Genomic DNA, 22,793 nt, shown 5'->3' with positions numbered 1-22,793 from the left:
GTACTCAGAGATTGTAGGCTTACAAAGCATGCAGCTACTACCTAAAAAATATATTTTATTCTCTAATAATACTGCTCTTAGCTGCGTATACAATTTAAAATGCACAAAGCCTGTGGTAAGAGACGTGGAAGTGAACGTTCTGCTGATGGTGGTGCACGCAGAAGCCATGGCTGTGAGCCAGGAAAAACTGGGCATGGGTAACCACAGTTGAAGCAAGAGCAGTGCAAGCAGGTTGAGAGCTGGATGGCAGAAAATGCTACCAGTCTGTTTACGAGCACCACATTGTCTTCCATACAGTCCAATGTGACTAGTAAAGAGTCAGGACCACATAATCCTCCCCCTGATTCTTGTTCCTCTTACCATGGCGAATCAAAGGAGACAAGTGACCCCAAATTGGACATGCCTAAGAGCTCTTTACCTTTCCATTTATGACCTAGCCACAACCCATATTCAATTTTCTTAGTGAGGGAAGGAAGTTGTTGGGCAAAATCTCACAATACATAACCCAATCCATCCTCCCTTTGATATGGTGCAGTTGTTCTGTCCACTTTGCAGAAAAGCAAATTATGATGCCTCCATCCCCATGCTGTATGGTTGGATGGTGTACTTGGGGTTGTACTCACCCTTCTACCTCCTCCAAACTCGGCAAATGGAGTTGATAGCAAAGAGTTCTATTTTGTTCTCATCTGACCACACAACTTCTTCCATGCCTCCACTGGATCATCAAGATGGTCATTGGCAAACTTTAAACAGGCCTGACATGTGCTGGTATGAGCAGGGGAACCTTGCGTGCCCTGCAGGATTTTAATCCATGATGGAGTTTTGTGTTACTACTGGTAATATTTGGGGCTGTGGTCCAAGATCTCATCAGGTCATTGACCAGGTCCTTCCATATAGTTCTTCACTGATTCTTGACCTTTCTTGGAATCATCTTTATACTACAAGGCGAGGCTTTGCATGGAGCCCCAGACCAAGTAAGATTGAAAGTTATCTTGTGTTTCTTCCATCTATATATATAATTGCCTTATTCTGTCTGTCTGTCTGTCTGTCTGTCTGTCTGCCTGTCTGTCTGTCTGCCTGTCTGTCTGCCTGTCTGTCTGTCTGTCTGTCTGTCTGCCTGCCTGTCTGCCTGCCTGTCTGCCTGTCTGTCTGCCTGTCTGTCTGCCTGTCTGTCTGTCTTGCTCCAAAATTGTGTCCTTACGGTGACACAAAGCTGATTGGCCGCTGGGCTCGCCATGGCCCTGCCCCCCCGCACGGATTGGCCGCTCGCCTCGCCTCGGCTCCGCCCCCCCACGGATTGGTCGCTCGCCTCGGCCTGGCCCCGCCCTCCACATGGATTGGCTGCTCGCCCTGGCCCTCCGCACGCATCGCCAGACATAACCTTGCGCTGCTGGGATCGTGACGGAGCCGGTGAACGCTGGTAACCATTGTACACATCGGGTAACTAAGGTCCCTTGGTTACCCGATGTGTATCATAGTTACCAGTGTACACCGGCTCTGTCACGATCCCAGCAGCGCCAGACATACCCTTGCGATGCTGGGATCGTGACGGAGCCGGTGAATGCTGGTAACCATTATACACATCGGGTAACTAAGGTCCCTTGGTTACCCGATGTGTATCATAGTTAACAGTGTACACCGGCTCCGTCAGGATCCCAGCAGCGCCAGACATAACCTTGCGATGCTTGGATCTTGACGGAGCTGGTGAACGCTGGTAACCATTATACACATCGGGTAACTAAGGTCCCTTGGTTACCCGATGTGTATCATAGTTACCAGTGTACACCGGCTCCGTCACGATCCCAGCAGCGCCAGACATAACCTTGCAATGCTGGGATCTTGACGGAGCCCGTGAACGCTGGTAACCATTATACACATCGGGTAACTAAGGTCCCTTGGTTACCCGATGTGTATCATAGTTACCTGTTACGAGGGGGACCCGGGGAAGCGTGCCAAGATGGGAAATGGACTGCTTCCGCCGGTCAAGGTCCACTGTGCAGTGTAAGGGACCGCCGCTATGGTGGGTGAAGAGTGAGCGGGTTGCTGTTAGCGATCGTCTGGAATGTCACAGACGATCTATGTACACTGATCTGCCCTAACCCGTGAGGGTTGTATGGCACAGATCTCACGGCTCGGTGTACCTGTTGCACGGGGAAGCACAGAGGTGCCCACGCACGTGTGCCAGTGGAAGTCACGAGAATATGGCACGAGGGTAGCACAGAGGTGCCCACGCACGTGTGCTTTCAATAACCAGGTGAGTCCAATGGAGACTTGAGGAGCTCACCTGGGACAGGAACACGGCCTGTTGACGGGGGTACTGCCGGAGCAGCAAGGCAGGAACACGGCCTGCAAACGAGGTACTGCCGGAGCAGCAAGGGCCAAGCCCACAAGAGACAGTAATGCCTGAGCAGTGGCGTGGCAGCACGCTGCCAGACATCCAAACATAGAAGGACGGTCGCGCGCCGCCATGATGGCAGGGGGAGCTTTTAAGGAGGTGCAGCTCCACCCGAGGGCGGGCGCGAGGCGGAGATGACGGACTTGACCCAATCAGGGTCCACGACGTCCCAGCCTGGCCAGTCAGGATTCACCACGTCACCAGCCTTGTCATCAAGCCGTGTGACGTCAGTGAGCGAATCAGGACCCACCACGCATTGCACATGCTCACCCTCCTGCCTCTGGGAAATAGAGGCGGGATCCTCGGTCTCACAATGTGGAGAGATAACGGGAATCTCACTGCTTCCCTGAGCAGTAAACCTCTGCACATTGCGCAGCCTCGCAGACCTTCGGGGCCGCTGAGCAGGAGAGTCTGCGGCAGGCCAGGAATGGGAGACCGCTTCACTCCTTGTAACAGGAGAACCACTAGGTGTCACCCTTCTGCTGCCTCTCTGAGAAGGTATCTCCTGCACACTGCGCAGTCTGGCAGACCTTCGGCGCTGCTGAGCAGGAATGCTCGTGGCAGGCAAGGAATGGGAGACTGCCTCAGTCCTTGCCTCAGGAGAGCCACGAGATGTAACATTACCCCCCCGTCTAGGCCCCCCCCTGTCCGTGCTCGAAGGCCGCTATCAAACCCGGGGCGCGGATATGATCCTCCAACTCCCAGGATCTATGCTCCGGACCACGACCGGCCCACTCCACGAGGTAGTACCTCTTGCCCTGTATGACTTTTGTCTCCACAAGTTTTGCCACCTCAGGGTCGTCGGACGGGGAGTCGGTTTGAGCCGGCAGGGACCCCGAGAATTTATTAAGTCGTACGGGTTTCAGGAGGGACACGTGAAAGGTGTTGGCTATAGCCCAGCGTGGAGGGAGCTGGAGTCGATATGCCACTGGGTTTACCTGCTGTAGTACTTTAAACGGACCCAGATACCTAGGGGCGAATTTGGCTGCCTGTACCCGTAGGTTAACATTCTTAGAGGACAGCCATACTAGGTCACCAGGGGCGAAGGATGGTGCAGGGCGGCGGCGAACATCAGCCGTTGTCACCATCCGGTCTTTAGCCCTTTTAAGAGCCTCTTGGGTGTCATCCCAGATCTCCCGGGCCTTGGTCGCCCAATCCTCCACTCTAGTATCGGGTGACGTAATGGGCATCGGAACCGGGATTCTGGGATGTTGTCCGTTATTGAGTAGGAACGGAGTCTGGCCAGAGGATTCATGGACCGAATTGTTAATGGCAAATTCAGCCCAAGGAAGGAGGTTAGCCCAGTTGTCGTGGTGCGCGGATATAAAATGGCGGAGGTAAGTTACCAAGGTCTGATTAGTCCTCTCCACTAGTCCATTGGTCTCGGGATGGTATGCGAAGGAGATGTTCAGCTCTATCTGCAGGAGCTTACAGAGCTCTCTCCAGAAGCGAGACGCGAACTGGGGACCCCGGTCGCTCACCACCTTGTCAGGCATGCCATGCAACCTAAATACATGCCGAATGAACAAGGTGGCGAGAGCACGTGACGTCGGGAGTCGTGGGAGAGGCACCAAGTGGACCATTTTAGAGAAGTGGTCCGTGATGACCCATACGACCCTGTGCCCTGCTGACTTGGGCAGATCTCCCAGGAAGTCCATCCCCACCACTTCCCAGGGACGATCCGGCACTGGCAGTGGGTGAAGAAGACCTGCCGGTCTCTGCCGGGACGGCTTATTCCGAGCACACGACATACAGGCTCCCACATATTCCTGTATGTCCTGGGGTAGTCTCGGCCACCAATAATGCCTGGTCACCAGGTCTCTGGTCCTTTTGACCCCGAAGTGACCCCCGACCTTGGAGGCATGGGCCCACGATAGCACCTCGTTCCGTAGTTCAGGGGGAACGAGGGTTTTGCCAGGTGGCACCTGGTCCAAAGAAGTGGGAGTGACCATCCTCAAGCTGTCCGGGGGTAGTATAAGACGAGGCTCCTCCTCGTCCTCCTCCAACACAACCATACAACGTGACAAGGCATCGGCCCGTACGTTCTTCTCACCGGCCAGGTGGCGGATAATAAAGCGGAACCGGGAGAAGAATAAAGACCAACGGGCCTGCCTTGGGTTCAGGCGTTGTGCTGTCTGGAGGTATGTGAGGTTTTTGTGGTCAGAAAAAACCTCAAATGGATGCTTCGCACCCTCCAGGAGATGCCGCCATTCCTGGAATGCTAGTTTCATCGCCAGTAACTCCCTATCCCCTATGGAGTAGTTCCTCTCGGCCGGAGAAAAGGTCTTGGAGCAAAAGAAACACGGATGTTTCCTTCCTCGTTCGTTTTTCTGGTACAGGACTGCACCTGCACCGACCGAAGAGGCGTCTACCTCCAGTAGGAAGGGTTTGGAAATGTCTGGACGATGAAGGATGGGAGCTCTGGAGAAGTGAGTTTTGAGAGTGTGAAATGCCTCTACCGTTTCCCGTGTCCATGCTTTGGGATTAGCGCCCTTGCGGGTAAGGGCAATGATGGGTGCTGCCACCGTCGAGAAGTTGGGAATGAACTGGCGATAATAATTGATAAACCCCAAGAATCGCTGGATCGCCTTCAGCGAGCGGGGCTCAGGCCAGTTCATCACTGTCTCCAACTTCCCCGGATCCATTGCTAACCCCTGATTGGACACTATGTACCCCAGGAACGGCAAGGATTCCTGTTCAAAAACGCACTTTTCCAGCTTAGCATATAACGAATGGGTGCGGAGCCTCTTAAGTACTCGGATGACATCCCTCCGATGGGTGGTAAGATCGGGGGAGAAGATAAGAATGTCATCCAAGTATGCAACCACGGAAAGATACAAATCCCGGAAAATGTCATTCACAAAGTCTTGAAATACGGCGGGGGCATTGCAGAGTCCGAAGGGCATTACTAGATACTCGTAGTGACCGTCCCTGGTGTTAAAGGCGGTCTTCCACTCATCGCCCTTTCGGACTCGCACTAGATTATACGCCCCGCGTAGATCCAGCTTTGTGAAGACCTTTGCCCCGCGGAATCGATCAAATAGCTCAGTAATGAGGGGCAAAGGGTATTTGTTCTTGATTGTGATTGCATTTAATCCCCTGTAATCGATACAGGGGCGCAGATCCCCTTCCTTCTTCTGCACAAAAAAGAACCCTGCACCAGCCGGTGAAATAGACTTGCGAATGAACCCCTTCGCCAGGCTGTCCTGAATATATTTGGACATAGCCTCCGTCTCTGGAGCAGAGAGTGGATACACTCTGCCCCTAGGTGGCTCGGAGCCTTGCTTCAGGTCTATTCGGCAATCATATGGCCGGTGGGGAGGAAGAGTATCTGCGGTCCTTTTGGAAAAGACATCCCTGTAGGCCTCATAAGGTGTAGGTAAACCCGGCCCCTCAGTATTCCCTGAGGACCCAACCGACCTAATGGTAGCGGGTGGTTCGGTAGTCACGAGGTGCTCTCTACAGGATCCTGCCCAGGATGAGATCTCCCCTGTTGCCCAGTTGAGTATAGGAGCATGCTGTCTCAACCAGGGAAGGCCCAGTAGGATCTCATCCATCCCCCCTGGAAGCACCAGGAAGGACACCTGCTCATGGTGTCCCGGTGGTACATCCATCCTGAGAGGGATGGTGATCTGGGTGATAGGATCGAGTAGTATGGACCCGTCGACTACCCGGACCCTGAGTGGCTTGGGAAACAGAACCAGGGGAACTGAGTATCGGGTTGCCAGGGAGGTCGAGATGAAATTGCCTTCAGCGCCTGAGTCCAAGCAAGCCAGGGCAGAGAAGAGAGTAGTGCCGAACTGCAACTGGGCGCTGATAGTCAACCTAGAGGGAGAAGTAGCGTCTAGAGTCCCCCCTCTGATAGAAACTAGACGCTGTCTTTTCCCGACGGTTTGGGACATAGGGTAGCTATGTGTCCCCTCTGCCCACAGGAAAAGCAGATGACACAAGACCGAGAACCTGGGGCAGAGGAGACCACCTTGGATACCTCCATTGACTCCACGGAGTCGCCTACAGGACTGGCTGGGGGACCTGTCTGATGGAAGACGGGAGTCAGACGCTTTTTAGGCCGAGAAGACGTGGGTGCTGAAGAGACCTCGAGCCTTCGCTCCGCCTGGCGGATGTCTATGCGAGAGGCAACCTGAATCAAGGACTCTAAAGTGGCAGGCACCTCACGTGTGGCCAGTGCGTCTTTGACAAACCCTGCCAGGCCCTCCCAAAAGACAGGGACAAGGACCTTATCCGGCCAGTCCAGCTCTGCGGCCAGTGTCCTAAAGTGTACAGCAAAGTCCCCGACTGAAGCAGACCCTTGCCGAAGTCGTAGGAGGCGCAGCGCGGAATCGTGGGTGACTTGAGGCCCGAGGAACACCATTCTCATGGCCCCAAGATAAGCTGCTAAGTTATTCACCACACGATCTCCGCGCTCCCACAACGGCGTGGACCACTTCAGCGCTCTCCCTGTGAGCAGGGACTGGACGAAGGCTACCTTCGCCTTCTCGGTAGCGTAAAGAGTCGCGGACAGCTCTAAGTAGGTGGTAACCTGGTTTATAAACCCACGGCACTCAGAGCTGTTGCCGCTAAAGCGCTCTGGAAGCGCAAGGCGAGGAGACCTTCCGCCCAATAGCACAGCGTGGGTAGCCGCCTGGGTGGCGACTGTCGTCAGAGTAGTCTTATCGGAGGAAGACTGCTCCACTGCTGCCAATCGTGACTCCAACTGCTGCACATAACGCAGCAACTGCTGCTGCTCTTCAGCCATAGCCAGACCTTTGGCGCGACCGTTATGTTACGAGGGGGACCCGGGGAAGCGTGCCAAGATGGGAAATGGACTGCTTCCGCCGGTCAAGGTCCACTGTGCGGTGTAAGGGACCGCCGCTATGGTGGGTGAAGAGTGAGCGGGTTGCTGCTAGCGATCGTCTGGAATGTCACAGACGATCCATGTACACCGATCTGCCCTAACCCGTGAGGGTTGTATGGCACAGATCTCACGGCTCGGTGTACCTGTTGCACGGGGAAGCACAGAGGTGCCCACGCACGTGTGCCAGTGGAAGTCACGAGAATATGGCACGAGGGTAGCACAGAGGTGCCCACGCACGTGTGCTTTCAATAACCAGGTGAGTCCAATGGAGACTTGAGGAGCTCACCTGGGACAGGAACACGGCCTGTTGACGGGGGTACTGCCGGAGCAGCAAGGCAGGAACACGGCCTGCAAACGAGGTACTGCCGGAGCAGCAAGGGCCAAGCCCACAAGAGACAGTAATGCCTGAGCAGTGGCGTGGCAGCACGCTGCCAGACATCCAAACATAGAAGGACGGTCGCGCGCCGCCATGATGGCAGGGGGAGCTTTTAAGGAGGTGCAGCTCCACCCGAGGGCGGGCGCGAGGCGGAGATGACGGACTTGACCCAATCAGGGTCCACGACGTCCCAGCCTGGCCAGTCAGGATTCACCACGTCACCAGCCTTGTCATCAAGCCGTGTGACGTCAGTGAGCGAATCAGGACCCACCACGCATTGCACATGCTCACCCTCCTGCCTCTGGGAAATAGAGGCGGGATCCTCGGTCTCACAATGTGGAGAGATAACGGGAATCTCACTGCTTCCCTGAGCAGGAAACCTCTGCACATTGCGCAGCCTCGCAGACCTTCGGGGCCGCTGAGCAGGAGAGTCTGCGGCAGGCCAGGAATGGGAGACCGCTTCACTCCTTGTAACAGGAGAACCACTAGGTGTCACCCTTCTGCTGCCTCTCTGAGAAGGTATCTCCTGCACACTGCGCAGTCTGGCAGACCTTCGGCGCTGCTGAGCAGGAATGCTCGTGGCAGGCAAGGAATGGGAGACTGCCTCAGTCCTTGCCTCAGGAGAGCCACGAGATGTAACAGTTACCAGTGTTCACTGGCTCCGTCACAATCCCAGCAGCGCCAGACATAACCTTGCGATGCTGGGATCTTGACGGAGCCAGTGAACGCTGGTAACCATTATACACATCGGGTAACTAAGGTCCCTTGGTTACCCGATGTGTATCATAGTTACCAGTGTACACCGGCTCCATCACGATCCCAGCAGCGCCAGACATAACCTTGCGATGCTGGGATCTTGACGGAGCCCGTGAACGCTGGTAACCATTATACACATCGGGTAACTAAGGTCCCTTGGTTACCCGATGTGTATTATAGTTACCAGTGTAGACCGGCTCCGTCACGATCCCAGCAGCGCCAGACATAACCTTGCGATGCTGGGATCTTGACGGAGCCCGTGAACGCTGGTAACCATTATGCACATCGGGTAACTAAGGTCCCTTAGTTACCCGATGTGTATCATAGTTACCAGCGTACTCCGGCTCCCGGTACACATGTGCAGGGAGCCGGCATTATACTTCTCTCCCCCCAGGACTACTCCTCCTATTATAGTCCTCCTATTATACTCCTCTCTGAGTATAATAGGAGAACTATTATAGCATGGGGGATGTAACATGATGGGGAATGTAGCACGATGGGGGGTGCGCAGCATGGGGGATGTAGCATGATGGGGAGTGCGCAGCATGGGGGATGCAGCACGATGGGGAGTGCGCAGCATGGGGGATGTAGCATGATGGGGAGTGCGCAGCATGGCGGATGGAGCACGATGGGGGGTGCGCAGCATGGGGGATGTAGCACGATGGGGAGTGCGCAGCATGGGGGATGTAGCACGATGGGGAGTGCACAGCATGGGGGATGGAGCACGATGGGGAGTGCGCAGCATGGAGGATGGAGCACGATGGGGAGTGCCCAGCATGGGGGATGGAGCACGATGGGGAGTGCGCAGCATGGGGGATGGAGCACGATGGGGGGTGCGCAGCATGGGGGATGGAGCACGATGGGGAATGCGCAGCATAGGGGATGGAGCACGATGGGGGGTGGGCAGCATGGGGGATGGAGCACGATGGGGGGTGCGCAGCATGGGGGATGGGGCACGATGGGGGGTGCGCAGCATGGGGGATGGAGCACGATGGGGAATGCGCAGCATAGGGGATGGAGCACGATGGGGGGTGGGCAGCATGGGGGATGGAGCACGATGGGGGGTGCGCAGCATGGGGGATGGGGCACGATGGGGGGTGCGCAGCATGGGGGATGGAGCACGATGGGAGGTGCACACCTCCCCCCAACACACACACACAACACACCACACACACACTGGGAACCACAAACACCGCCATACACAGACACCCACACACACAGACAACGCTGCACACACACAACACCCAACACACAAACACCGCGGCATACATAAATATACGCACATACCGCACAACACACACATTGCACAAAACATACCTCCCCCCAAAACACACCACACCCACACAAACCGCGCAACACACACACACAACGCTACAGACACACAGCGCTCCACAAACAATGCAACACATGCAACACACATACAACACCGCTCTCACCCCCCGCCACACCCAGACAACACCCAGAACATGTACAGCGCCCTACACAAACACTTGGTAACTACACACAACAACATCTATATATATATATATATAACAAAAATCATACATGAACTACACAATACGTAAATTCTAGAATACCCGATGCGAAGAATCGGGCCACCTTCTAGTTTTATAATAATTGTGTAAACAGTTGTTGCCTTCTCACCAAGCTCTTTGCCTATTGTCCTGTAACGCATCCCAGCCTTGCTCAGGTCTAACATTTTGTCCCTATTGTCTTAAGACAGCTCTTTGGTCGTGGCCATGCTGGAGAGGGTGGAGTATGATTAATACAGGTGTCTTTTATACAGGTAACACGTTAAAACAGGTGCAATTAATACATTTAATGAGTGCAGAGTGGGAGGGCTTCTTAAGCAAAAATAATAGGTTTGTTAAAGCAAAAAAAATCTTTCTGGTTAGTAGGGGATCAAATACATATTTAATGCAATAACATGCAAATTAATTATGTAAAAATCACACAATATGATTTTCTGCATTTTTTTTAGTCTGCTGTCACAGTTGAAGTGTACATATGATATAAAATTACAGACCTCTTCATTCTTTGTAGGTTGGAAAATCGGCATTGTATCAAATACTGGAATCCAAAACTGGAATCTGAATATCTTCTTTACGTCTGTTGCTGGCTATATTGCCATTCCTCCTGCTCATTTCGGCTAGGCTTCACACTCTCGGCATCTCCTTTCTCAGTATGAAAGTCAATATGTAACAGTGTGTTCAAAATTGAATAAAATATGGCATCAGAGTCTAACCTGACAAAGATATTCTGAAACTTGCGTCGGGGCGGAATCTGTGTATGCAGGTAGCTCACCAACACCAATATACTGGTAGTGGTTATTTGTATGTTTCTATTCCAGGCACTGTCACTGTTGTCCACAGCTGATCTGCGGCATATGATGCATCTGTTCTGGTAGATGTTGTAGTCAAACGTTTTACATAATTACCTAGAAACAAATAATATTTTTATTGCATTTTCATTACGGCTCTTCAGCAGTTTACCTTCTATCAATCACTTTAAATGTGACAGCCATATACTATTCAGTTGTTTGCTGCTCTTAGGCACCGGTCACTTTCTTTACACTGGACACTAGTAACATTGTCTTGCACTTTATATCCAGTTACTGCACTTTGGCACCTGTCACTTCATAAGCACATGACAACTTTCTTTATATTTATACATTACATAGTAGCAGACTTATAGGGCCTTTATCCACCATCTAGTGGTTTACCTACTACTACTACTACATATTAGCTAATTTTTACTTATGCATAGCGGTCGTATTTCTTTAATAGTTTCTACCAGTCCCTGGTGACTGGCCTATATTTTCTCACCATTATGTAGCATTACTATTTATATATCAATTATGATTCATACTTGTATTTATCTATTTTTATACATTTTTTTAAATTTCCCTGTACTATACTGTTTGGCACTTTTGTATTACTATTTCTATATACAGTATATATTTCTCACCTGTTATTCAAATTCTTTTGGTGATTTACCTGTACATCTCTTGTGAATTTCCATATTTATATTGTATGCACCAACCCCATTTTATCAGTTCTGTGAGTAATTTTTTTTTACTTGGTTTTAAATGTATCCGAATGAAATGATTTAAATTTATAATTTTCAACCTCATTGTCATTTTTTTATGAATTTGTATTGTTTGCTCACCGATTTTATGAGCACCAATTAATCCTTATTTTCTGGCACATATACTGTCTACCTTGACATAATATTTTATTGATATTAGAATATTGCTATGGTTATGTTGTGCCAGTAATCTTTGATGTGTTTCTCTTTGTTTCGTATGTTTGAGTTCAATGGGTATGAAAAAACAAAGTGCTCCAGAAAAGACAATGACTCAAAGCATATGTCAATATTGGAGTTAGAAATGGTTTAATGACAATGAAGTAGAGGTACTATATTGGTTTCCACAGTCCCCAGATCTGAACTCAATCGTACACTTGTGGGTCGTGTGGAAGAAAAAGCTGTAAGCAACAAAGTAAGAAGGGCACCACCCATTGGTATCTCCTGGTATATAAAAAGGAACCATACAAGGGGAGAAAAAGATATACCAAAAAGGATCACCAATACGATAAAAGAAGGTGAAATTTTTTTTTTATTGAGACAATGTGGACAGATCACGGCTCCAAGGACAACAGGATCACACAGACAGACAGTTAAAAACAATTAAAAAGCCAGAAATGGCATGATTCCCCAACACACCAACCTCCAATGTAATAATACAGAAATATAGAGTACCTCTCATATAGAATTTAGATAATCAACCTCCATATGATGAAATATATTAGCAGACAAGTACAGGTATAATCACTGATATGTGGATAACAAGCTTCAAGAAAAAGGTAAATTTAGGTCGGAGACAAACAGGGATGACATATATATATGCAACATGTAATCATCATGTGTGGTCACATGCCTCCTGCCTCCCCTTTGTACCTCCCCTCCTTCCTCCCCCTGGTATTGTTGTTGCCCTGTCCACCTATCCCCCCGCTACTCCCCGACCTCTCCTCTCTGCCAATCCCTTCACTGGCTTCCCATTGCCCAACGACTCCACTTCAAAACCCTAACCATGACCTACAAAGCCATCCACAACCTGTCTCCTCCTTACATCTCTGACCTAGTATTCCGGTACTTACCTGCACATAACCTTCGATCCTCACAAGATCTCCTTCTCTGTTTCCCGCTCATCTGCTCTTCCCACCATCGCATCCAAGATTTCTCCCGTGCATCCCCCATAATCTGGAATACTTTGCCACAACACAGCAGACTCTCGCCTACCTTGACAAGCTTCAAAAGGAACCTGAAGACCCACCTCTTCCGACAAGCCTACAACCTGCCGTAACCCTCAGTCTGATGCAGTGCCACACAATCAGCTCTACCCTCACCTACTGTATCCTCACCTATCCCTTGTAGACTGTGAGCCCTCACGGGCAGGGACCTCTATCCTCCTGTACCTGTCTGTGTCTTGTATTGTTTATGATTAGTGTACTTGCCCTATTATGTATACCCCGTTCACATGTAAAGCGCCATGGAATTGATGGCGCTATAATAATAAATAATAATAATAATAAGGTCCTGATACCTCTCAGGATGATAAATCAGGTTATCTATACCCCTACTTTATACTTTGCATTTCCCTGATTTATTTGGTGATACCTCATTGATTACCTGGGGTTTGCAACTCATGCCTGTTAAACTTCTCCATAGCATGATCAATGTATTGCTGCTACTATGGATTAGATGACCTTGCTCTTCTATGTGCACACCTGACTCACCATGGGCATGACAGGTATTGATCTGCAACTAACTAGTGTACTACTAGCATATTTATGGTACAGTTAGGTCCAGAAATATTTGGACAGTGACACAAGTTTTGTTATTTTAGCTGTTTACAAAAACATGTTCAGAAATACAATTATATATATATAATATGGGCTGAAAGTGCACACTCCCAGCTGCAATATGAGAGTTTTCACATCCAAATCGGAGAAAGGGTTTAGGAATCATAGCTCTGTAATGCATAGCCTCCTCTTTTTCAAGGGACCAAAAGTAATTGGACAAGGGACTCTAAGGGCTGCAATTAACTCTGAAGGCATCTCCCTCGTTAATCTGTAATCAATGAAGTAGTTAAAAGGTCTGGGGTTGATTACAGGTGTGTGGTTTTGCATTTTGAAGCTGTTGCTGTGACCAGACAACATGCGGTCTAAGGAACTCTCAATTGAGGTGAAGCAGAACATCCTAAGGCTGAAAAAAAAGAAAAAATCCATCAGAGAGATAGCAGACATGCTTGGAGTAGCAAAATCAACAGTCGGGTACATTCTGAGAAAAAAGGAATTGACTGGTGAGCTTGGGAACTCAAAAAGGCCTGGGCGTCCACGGATGACAACAGTGGTGGATGATTGCCGCATACTTTCTTTGGTGAAGAAGAACCCGTTCACAACATCAACTGAAGTCCAGAACACTCTCAGTGAAGTAGGTGTATCTGTCTCTAAGTCAACAGTAAAGAGAAGACTCCATGAAAGTAAATACAAAGGGTTCACATCTAGATGCAAACCATTCATCAATTCCAAAAATAGACAGGCCAGAGTTAAATTTGCTGAAAAACACCTCATGAAGCCAGCTCAGTTCTAGAAAAGTATTCTATGGACAGATGAGACCAAGATCAACCTGTACCAGAATGACGGGAAGAAAAAAGTTTGGAGAAGAAAGGGAACGGCACATGATCCAAGGCACACCACATCCTCTGTAAAACATGGTGGAGGCAACGTGATGGCATGGGCATGCATGGCTTTCAATGGCACTGGGTCACTTGTGTTTAATGATGACATAACAGCAGACAAGAGTAGCCGGATGAATTCTGAAGTGTACCGGGATATACTTTAAGCCCAGATTCAGCCAAATGCCGCAAAGTTGATTGGACGGCGCTTCATAGTACAGATGGACAATGACCCCAAGCATACAGCCAAAGCTACCCAGGAGTTCATGAGTGCAAAAAAGTGGAACATTCTGCAATGGCCAAGTCAATCACCAGATCTTAACCCAATTGAGCATGCATTTCACTTGCTCAAATCCAGACTTAAGACGGAAAGACCCAAAAACAAGCAAGACCTGAAGGCTGCGGCTGTAAAGGCCTGGCAAAGCGTTAAGAAGGAGGAAACCCAGCGTTTGGTGATGTCCATGGGTTCCAGACTTAAGGCAGTGATTGCCTCCAAAGGATTCGCAACAAAATATTGAAACTAAAAAATTTTTTTTGGGTTTGGTTTATTTGTCCAATTACTTTTGACCTCCTAAAATGTGGAGTGTTTGTAAAGAAATGTGTACAATTCCTACAATTTCTATCAGATATTTTTGTTCAAACCTTCAAATTAAACGTTACAATCTGCACTTGAATTCTGTTGTAGAGGTTTCATTTCAAATCCAATATGGTGGCATGCAGAGCCCAACTCGCGAAAATTGTGTCACTGTCCAAATATTTCTGAACCTAACTGTATATGGTGTGATTTTGCTTCATGGTTTTCATTTATTATCCCTCTGCGGATGTCCAAACCATTTATCCATTTTCTAAATTTTTATATAATACTTTCTGTACCCAAAAGGGATTTTTAGGTCTAATCTATTCTACATCAGTATTTGTTGATACTCTATTTTACAGGCAAATGTGCATGGGTTTTGTCAGATATCTACCCCCACATATGATTACATGTTGCATATCTATATGTCATCCCTGTTTGTCTCCGACCTAAATTTACCTTTTTCTTGATGCTTGTTATCCACATACTAGTGGTTATACCTGTACTTGTCTGCTATTATATATTACATCATATGGAGGTTGATTATCTAAATTCTAAATGAGAGGTACTCTATATTTCTGTATTATTACATTGGAGGTTGGCGTGTTGGGGAATCATGCCATTTCTGGCTTTTTAATTGCTTTTAACTGTCTGTCTATGTGATCCTGTTGTCCCTGGAGCCGTGATCTGTCCACATTGTCTCAATAAAAAAAAAAAATCACCTTCTTTCATTGTATTGGTGATCCCTTTTTGGTATATCTTTTTCTCCAGTTGTACGGAAGAAAAAGCTGTAGACATACCCAAATGAGTGGAATGGGATGCACCAACATTTGGAACAGGTAGAAGAATCCTGGGATCAGATTTTGGTTGAGACATGACTGAATCTGATTGAGAGCATGCCCTGAGGGATTCAGGCAATGCTGAAAGCTAAATGTGCATTTTCAAAACATTAACAAAATAATAAAAATTTAAATGTAGATTTTTAGGAGCAAAAGAGTAATAAAGCAGTGACATAACAAGAAGCAGCATAAGTAATCACATGTTCAATAGTTGCAAGTCAAATTTATGTGTGAGATAGCCAAGACGATTGTTTAGAAAATTAAGGTAATCTCTCAATCGAAGCTGTAATGGATGGTGAGATATGGAGACTGAAAGTCAAATGTTCAAAACATTATTACCATTTTACTCATAAGTGTACATATCTAAGCCCCATAAAGCCCAGTAAATACAGTATGAGCACCACATAGCCTCCTAAATGCATGCAAACATCCCATACACACAAAAGAAAAAATTACTATATGCTCATCCCGCTCCCATTACTCCAGTGTTCAGCTTTGGTCTCGATGTACTGACGCTCCACACAGCTCATTCGATGATGTGATATCAACCTGTCTGCTGTACCACACACTGAGGGAGATGCAAAGCCAGCAGCATAGTCCTCCATAAATGTATTCACTGCTATCTGCATCATGAGGGTGCAGATAGCGGGGATATCAGGGAGTGTGCAGGGGAGGGTGGCAGAGGAGGGTATAGTGTGGTGTGGCCCATAGCCACAATTATTAGCCCTGTCTTGGTCCATGGGCTAGACTGGAACAGCCAGACAGCCTGATGTGGATGACGGGCAGCACTTTGCTAGACCCCTGGGTAGTAAACCTAGAACAGTGTCCAATAACATTATCCAAATGTGAAGCTTAGAAATTTACATTTTTTTTAATGAAGAATTTGATACAAACATACAAACTTAAAACGTGTAATGAAGCGGTTAACCAGAAAACGTCCGACTTCTTTTACTCCTCAATATATTTGAAGTTTAAGATTTTCCGACTGCATCACTGCACTAGCTATATTCTCTATGGGCATATAATGGGGTTGGGACATACACAACCTGGTCAGATGAGCAGCCTCCTCACCTCCCCCTAATTTCCACTACCGTATACTGTATCACCCTATGTGCACTTGTCTATCTTTTTGTCTATTGTATAATTGGATCAGTGGAAAGGCATGACACAGTTTCCTATGGTTGTACTGTCAGTGAGGAGATTCATAGCGTCCGGTGTATTTGTCATTCACACCCAAATAGACCAGGTTATCCTCCACCAGTGTAGAAAGCCCTACATATGTCAAATTTTATTTTTAATGTACCAGTGCTTTAATTTACATGCATCTGATGACAGTGATTACAGTGAATACATCATCTGCCTACGTGACTGTCTTCTCCAAAATTACATTATTAAAAACGTTAAAAAAAGACTTAGGTCCATCAAGTTTGCTTTTTCTTAACAGTTATACATTCCTTATTGCTAGATTATTTAGAATCCACAATACCATTTGTTTTCAGAAAAACATCCAAACTTATTTTAAATGCATTTATGGTATCTGCCATTTCTATCTCTTGTGTTAAGGCTTTCCACAGTCACACAACTCAAACTGTAAATAACCCTTTCCTAGTTAGATGCCAGAATCACTTTTCCTCCACATGTAATGAATGACCCCCTGCTCCTTTGAATTGTCTTTGGAAGAGAAAACCATGAGTTATATACATAAATGTGTTTGTCTTTTATCTCAGGTAAACAAGCTCAACTTTTCTAACTTTTGATTATAGTAGCAGCCTTCCATCTGTCACGCTCCCCGGGTCCCCTGCCTCGCTCCCCGGCTTACCTGCCACGCTCCCCGGCTTCCCTGCCTCACTCCCCGGCTCCTCTATTAGGCGTCTCCAGCTCCATAGCCTCCAGCCCCCATCACCTGCGGTCCCCAGGCGGCTCGGTCCCCGCTCCCGGCGCCCGTCGGCAGCTCTGCTCCAGGCCGGCTCCCCTGCCTCCTGTTCACCACTCCCTGCCCTGGCTTCTGGCACCCGGGCCTCGCGCATGCGCATTAGGGCGCGCGCGCGGTCATTGACCCTTTCTTAAAGGGCCAGTGTCCTCCAACAGGATATTGAAGGATCAGGTACTGGGTATATAGGGGGATCCTTTCCAAGTGGGCGGGGCCTGTTCTTCGTGTTTTCCAAGCTAGGAGTCAGGTCTCCTTGTGTCTGTGATATACTCACCTATCTCTCTCGTAGAGCCGATCCTGCCTCGCCAACCGGTCCTGACGATACCCGAACCCCGAACGGTGACGGCCTGCCATCCCGTCAGTTCCTGCCATCTCCAATTTCTGTGGTGACCCGTCTTCTCGCTCCATTGGTTCCGGACTCTGCCTGACGACATCTCGGCCTCCGAACCTGAGCTCCGTCACCCGGACTACCATCAGAGACCCCGTGGTCCCAGGGACTTCTTTACTCCACTCCTCTAAACGGACTGTCCTGCTAGTGCTCCGGCTACCGGGCACCTTGCCCTCGGTGAGGTGTTCAGCCCAGTGGATCCACCTCCTGGGTCTGCCCGTCCACCTGGCCCTAACACCATCTCATGTAATAATCTAGTTGCCTTCCTTTGAACTGACTATAATTTCTCTATATCCTTTACACTATGTGGAGACCAAAAATTAATCCCATATTCAAGATGTGGCCTTGCAAGTTTTGCTACTGCCAGTGCCAATGACCCATGCACAGCTTTACATCTATTCCCTGTCCTCCATGAATGTATTGCTATTGCTTGCTTTACACTGTTAGAAATCTCCCTGCCTGTCCAATCCTAATACTCTCTGTACAGCTTCTTCTGCTGCCACTGTCACTGCTCAGCCATGTCAATAACACTGTTACGGTTTGGGGATCTGTTGTGCCTCAAACCGGTCCAGTCCCATAATTGACTCCCCCATTGGGGTTGGTAAACTCCACAGCGCCACCTGGCCATCGCTTGAGGCATCAGGTGGCTAGAGTTTTGTACTATTGTGAGCCTAAGTGCTCGTGTAGCCATACTAAGCATTTGCACTATGTCATCAATGACAAGGCGGCCACTGATTGGTCACCAGTGACATCAGCAATGAAGTAGCAGCCACTGATTGGTCATCATGACTTCAGCAATGATGTGGCAGTGTCTGTATGGCTGCAGCTCATGCCATTACCCAATGCCATGTGGCCTGAGCTAGGGAGGTGGCTATAAAAGGTCTGTAGCTCCACCCATCGGCACATGAGTGTCATACTCCATGCTGACACCTAATGCTGCTATCCTGGCTGTTAGAGTGATTGGGTTCCAGCTCCATTTTCCTGCAGTGCTTGTGGCAGGTGTATGTATGGATAATGACAGTGACTACTTCAGGGTTAGGCGTCAATGCCGGGTATTCGTATCCGTACACACCTGTACCTTGGTACGGTGAGGGTCAACCATTGTCCTACCAGTGTGTATTTGTTTTTAGGGATAGGTGTTGGTACCCGGTATTCATATCTCAGTACAACTGTGTCTCGGCACAGTGAGGGTCAGGGTCCACATGGTCTGACGTGCCCCCTACGCACATGACCAGTCTGCAGTGTCAGCGGCACACTTGTGTGCGTGGGCCAGCCCTGGGTACCCAGTGACGCTAACTGGATGGCCCACTCAGTCTGACGTGCCCTCTATGCACATGACTGATTCCTTTGTCCCAATACACGGTCTGACGTGCCCCTGTATGCACGTGACCGTGTAAGCGGTAATGTGCTAGGTTTCCCAGTGACGTTAACTGGGTTACCTCTCGGTTTGACGAGTTCCTACACACGTGACCGATGCCTGTTGTGATTCCTTTTGGTTTTGATGTGTCCCTACACACGTGACCATTACCCATGTACCTGTGAGGTTAACAGGGACACTCTACATGTTGGGGTGTAACCTTAAACATCCCCTTCTTTTCCTTAGGTTCTCCTGAGTTGCTTTATTTCCTCCTCCATAGTGGCTTTAACCCCTTCAGCCCCGGGGCACTTTCCGTTTTTGCGTTTTTGTTTTTTGCTCCCCTTCTTCCGAGAGCCGTAACTTTTTTATTTTTCCATCAATCTTGCCATATGAGGGCTTGTTTTTTGCGGGACAAGTTGTACTTTTGAAACCATACGTTTTACCATATGGTGTACTGGAAAACAGCAAAAAAATTCCAAGTGTGGAAAAACTGCAAAAAAAGTGTGATGGCACAATAGTTTTTGGGATGTTTTATTCACGGTGTTCACTATATGGTAAAACTGATGTATGGGTATGATGCCTGAGGTCTGTGCGAGTTTTTAGACACAAAACATGTATAGGTTTACTTGTATCTAAGGGGTTAAAAAAAATTCACAAGCTTGTCCAATAAAAGTGGCGTACATTTTGCGCCATTTCCGAAACCCGTAGAGTTCTCATTTTTTGGAATCTATGGCTCAGTGATGGCTTATTTTTTGCATCTCAAGCTGTCATTTCTAATGGTACCATTTTTGCGCAGATGCTACGTATTGATCGCCTGGTATTGCATTTTGTGTAAAACTTGTGGCGACCAAAAAACGTAATTTTGGCGTTTGGAATTTTTTTGCCACTACGCCGTTTACCACTCAGATTAATTGATTTTATATTTTGATAGATCGGGCATTTCTGAACACGGCGATACCAAATATGTGTATATTTATTTATTTTTTAACCCTTTAATTTTCAATGGGGGGATAGGGGGTGATTTGAACTTTTAGGTGTTTTTTTTTTGTTTTTAAAAACTTTTTTTTTACTTTTTTTTCTATTTTACTAGTCCCCCTAGGGGGCTATAGTGATCAGCAATCCAATCGCTCTTATCTATCTGCTGATCACAGATATACAGCTGTAAACAGCAGATACAGTCACTTCCTGTTTCACTCTGCACCGGGCCGAGGGAAAACGAAAGTGAAATGTCATAGCTGCAGGCGTCATCACATGACCCTGTGCTACGATGGCAACAACCGAACGTCACGTGATCACTCACGTGACTTCTGGTGGGGGCGGCGGTAAGGGAAAATCTTTACCGCGCGTATTTACATCTTGATGCCAGACTTTGGCAGCGAGATGTAAGGGGTTAATGTTACGGGTGGAATGCGATTCCACTCGTAACATGCAGGAACACATGTCAGCTGTTGAAAACAGCTGATATGTGTGCCGATCAACGCCGCCTGTCCGCGGCAGGGGGCGGGGCTTAACGGGACACGCTCCATGACGGATTTATCCGTCCATGGTCATGAAGAAGTTAATACCTGCCCGACGGACTTCGGGAGATGATTGGTTTAATATTATTTTTTATCCAATGTCCCCTCCGTATCAGTACACTCGCGCCAACAGTCCTGCAGGACATGGCAGACGTTCAGCAACTACAGCGATATATCCAACAGCTTTAAACACGTCTCAGGGCTGTGGACCAGTCCTCTCCAGCTGTAGATATTGCAGCTCTGATTAAACAGACTGAAGCTTATACTACGTCACTGGCCTCATCTAAGCCCATGCCACACCTGTTCCTTCCCAATAAATTCACGGGGGACAGTAAGGCTTGTTGTGGGTTCATAAATCAGTGTTTGATACACCTGGAGCTATTGTCCTCACAATATCGCACAGAAAGAGCCAAGCTGAGATTTATGATATCGCTCCTTGCCGATCGAGTACTGACATGGGTCACTCCGCTCTGGGAGCGAGAGGATTCAGTGACCAACCGGGCCATTGATTTCTTGGAGACAATAAAGGCTGTGTTCTTGGGGCCTCAGGTGGTCCTTGGCACTGCCTTACGTCTTCTGGACCTGGTCCAGGATACGTTACCGGTAACTGCTTATGCCATAGAGTTCAGGACCCTAACCGCTGAGTTAAAGTGGCCAGAGAAGGTCCTGTTACCGGTATTTTGGAAGGGGTTGTCGGGGCATGTGAAAAACGCATTGGCCATCAGGGAAATACCACCTGACCTGGAGACCTTGATATCACTTGCGACGAGAATCGACACACGTCACTCTGAGCACCAGTTAGAGCAGGCACAGAGTCGATCTCATGTGCGACTGGCTCCCTCTTTTCCCAAACCTGAGGCATCAGCCACGTACCCTGAACTCGAACCTGAGCCCATGGAGTTAGGGCGGACAGGTGCTAAATCCACAATGCCTGTGGCAAAACCGGTTTGCTTTGCTTGCAAACAGACAGGTCACTATGCCAACCAGTGCCCTAAAAAGGTGAGAAGCAGTTGTGTATCATGTCTGTTAAAAGGGAACCCCAGGATGTGCCTGCTTCGAACCCTAAATGGTCCTTCAAGGACACAGTGGCATTCAATAACATCACTGTACCAGTTATAGCATGTGTAGACTCGGGTGCAGATAGGAATTTTGTGTCTTCTGAGTTTTCCCGTCTGCATGAGATTCCCGTGACCATGCTGTCCAAATCACTATCTGTCCGAGCAGCCGATGGGTCCGTCCTCCCAGAGGGTGTCAGCTGCCAGACAGTCACATTGGTTTTCACTATGCCTTTGGTGTACCGGGAGACCACCTCTTTTCTGGTTATGAATGATGGGATGGATGAGATCATGTTGGGGCTCCCCTGGCTGAAGCAGCATTTCCCACACTTTGACTGGGGCACAGGGAGGATTTCAAGTTCGTGGACTGCATGTCAAAAAACCTGTCCGTCCAAGATAATTAGAGGAAAATTGTCTGCTGATCCGGTGAAGGTGCTCAAGCCTCCGCACTAGTGTCCCTCCTCGGCTGAGGGGGTCTACAAAAAGACAGCAGGGACATCATCCTCACTTTTGCACCCCCATATCCCAAATCCCATGCCAGTTTGTCGTACCAGGTTCTCTAGGGATCTTCCGACCAGCCCAGACTCCCTGGATAGGGAGCGGTCCGCTTGTGTGGTGGTCGGATCTAAACAGGCCCGGAGCAGTCGGCGATATGTGGTGGACTGGGATGGCTTTGGCCCCGAACATTAGCCCTGGAAAGCAGATTTTGGGCGCCAGAATGGGGGGCCCTAGACAGGGTGGTTATGTTATGGTCCGGGGATCTGTTGTGCTTTGAACCGGTCCAGTCCCGTCATTGACTCCCACATTGGGGTCCGTCAACTCCACAGCGCAACTCCGCCCATCAGCGCGAGTGTCATTCTGCATGCTGACAGCTAAGGCTGCTATCCTGGCTGTTGTGATTGGGTTCCAGCGCCATTTTTTTGCAGTGTTTGTGGCAGGTGTGTGTATGGATAAGGACAGTGACTACTTAAGGGTTAGGTGTCGATGCCGGGTATTTGTATCCGTGCACACCTA

The sequence above is a fragment of the Anomaloglossus baeobatrachus genome, chromosome 1, assembly GCF_048569485.1.
Source record: "Anomaloglossus baeobatrachus isolate aAnoBae1 chromosome 1, aAnoBae1.hap1, whole genome shotgun sequence".
In the NCBI taxonomy this organism is placed as follows: Eukaryota; Metazoa; Chordata; class Amphibia; order Anura; family Aromobatidae; genus Anomaloglossus; species Anomaloglossus baeobatrachus.
The sequence above is the reverse complement of the archived record's forward strand: the minus strand, read 5'-3'. Positions refer to the sequence as shown.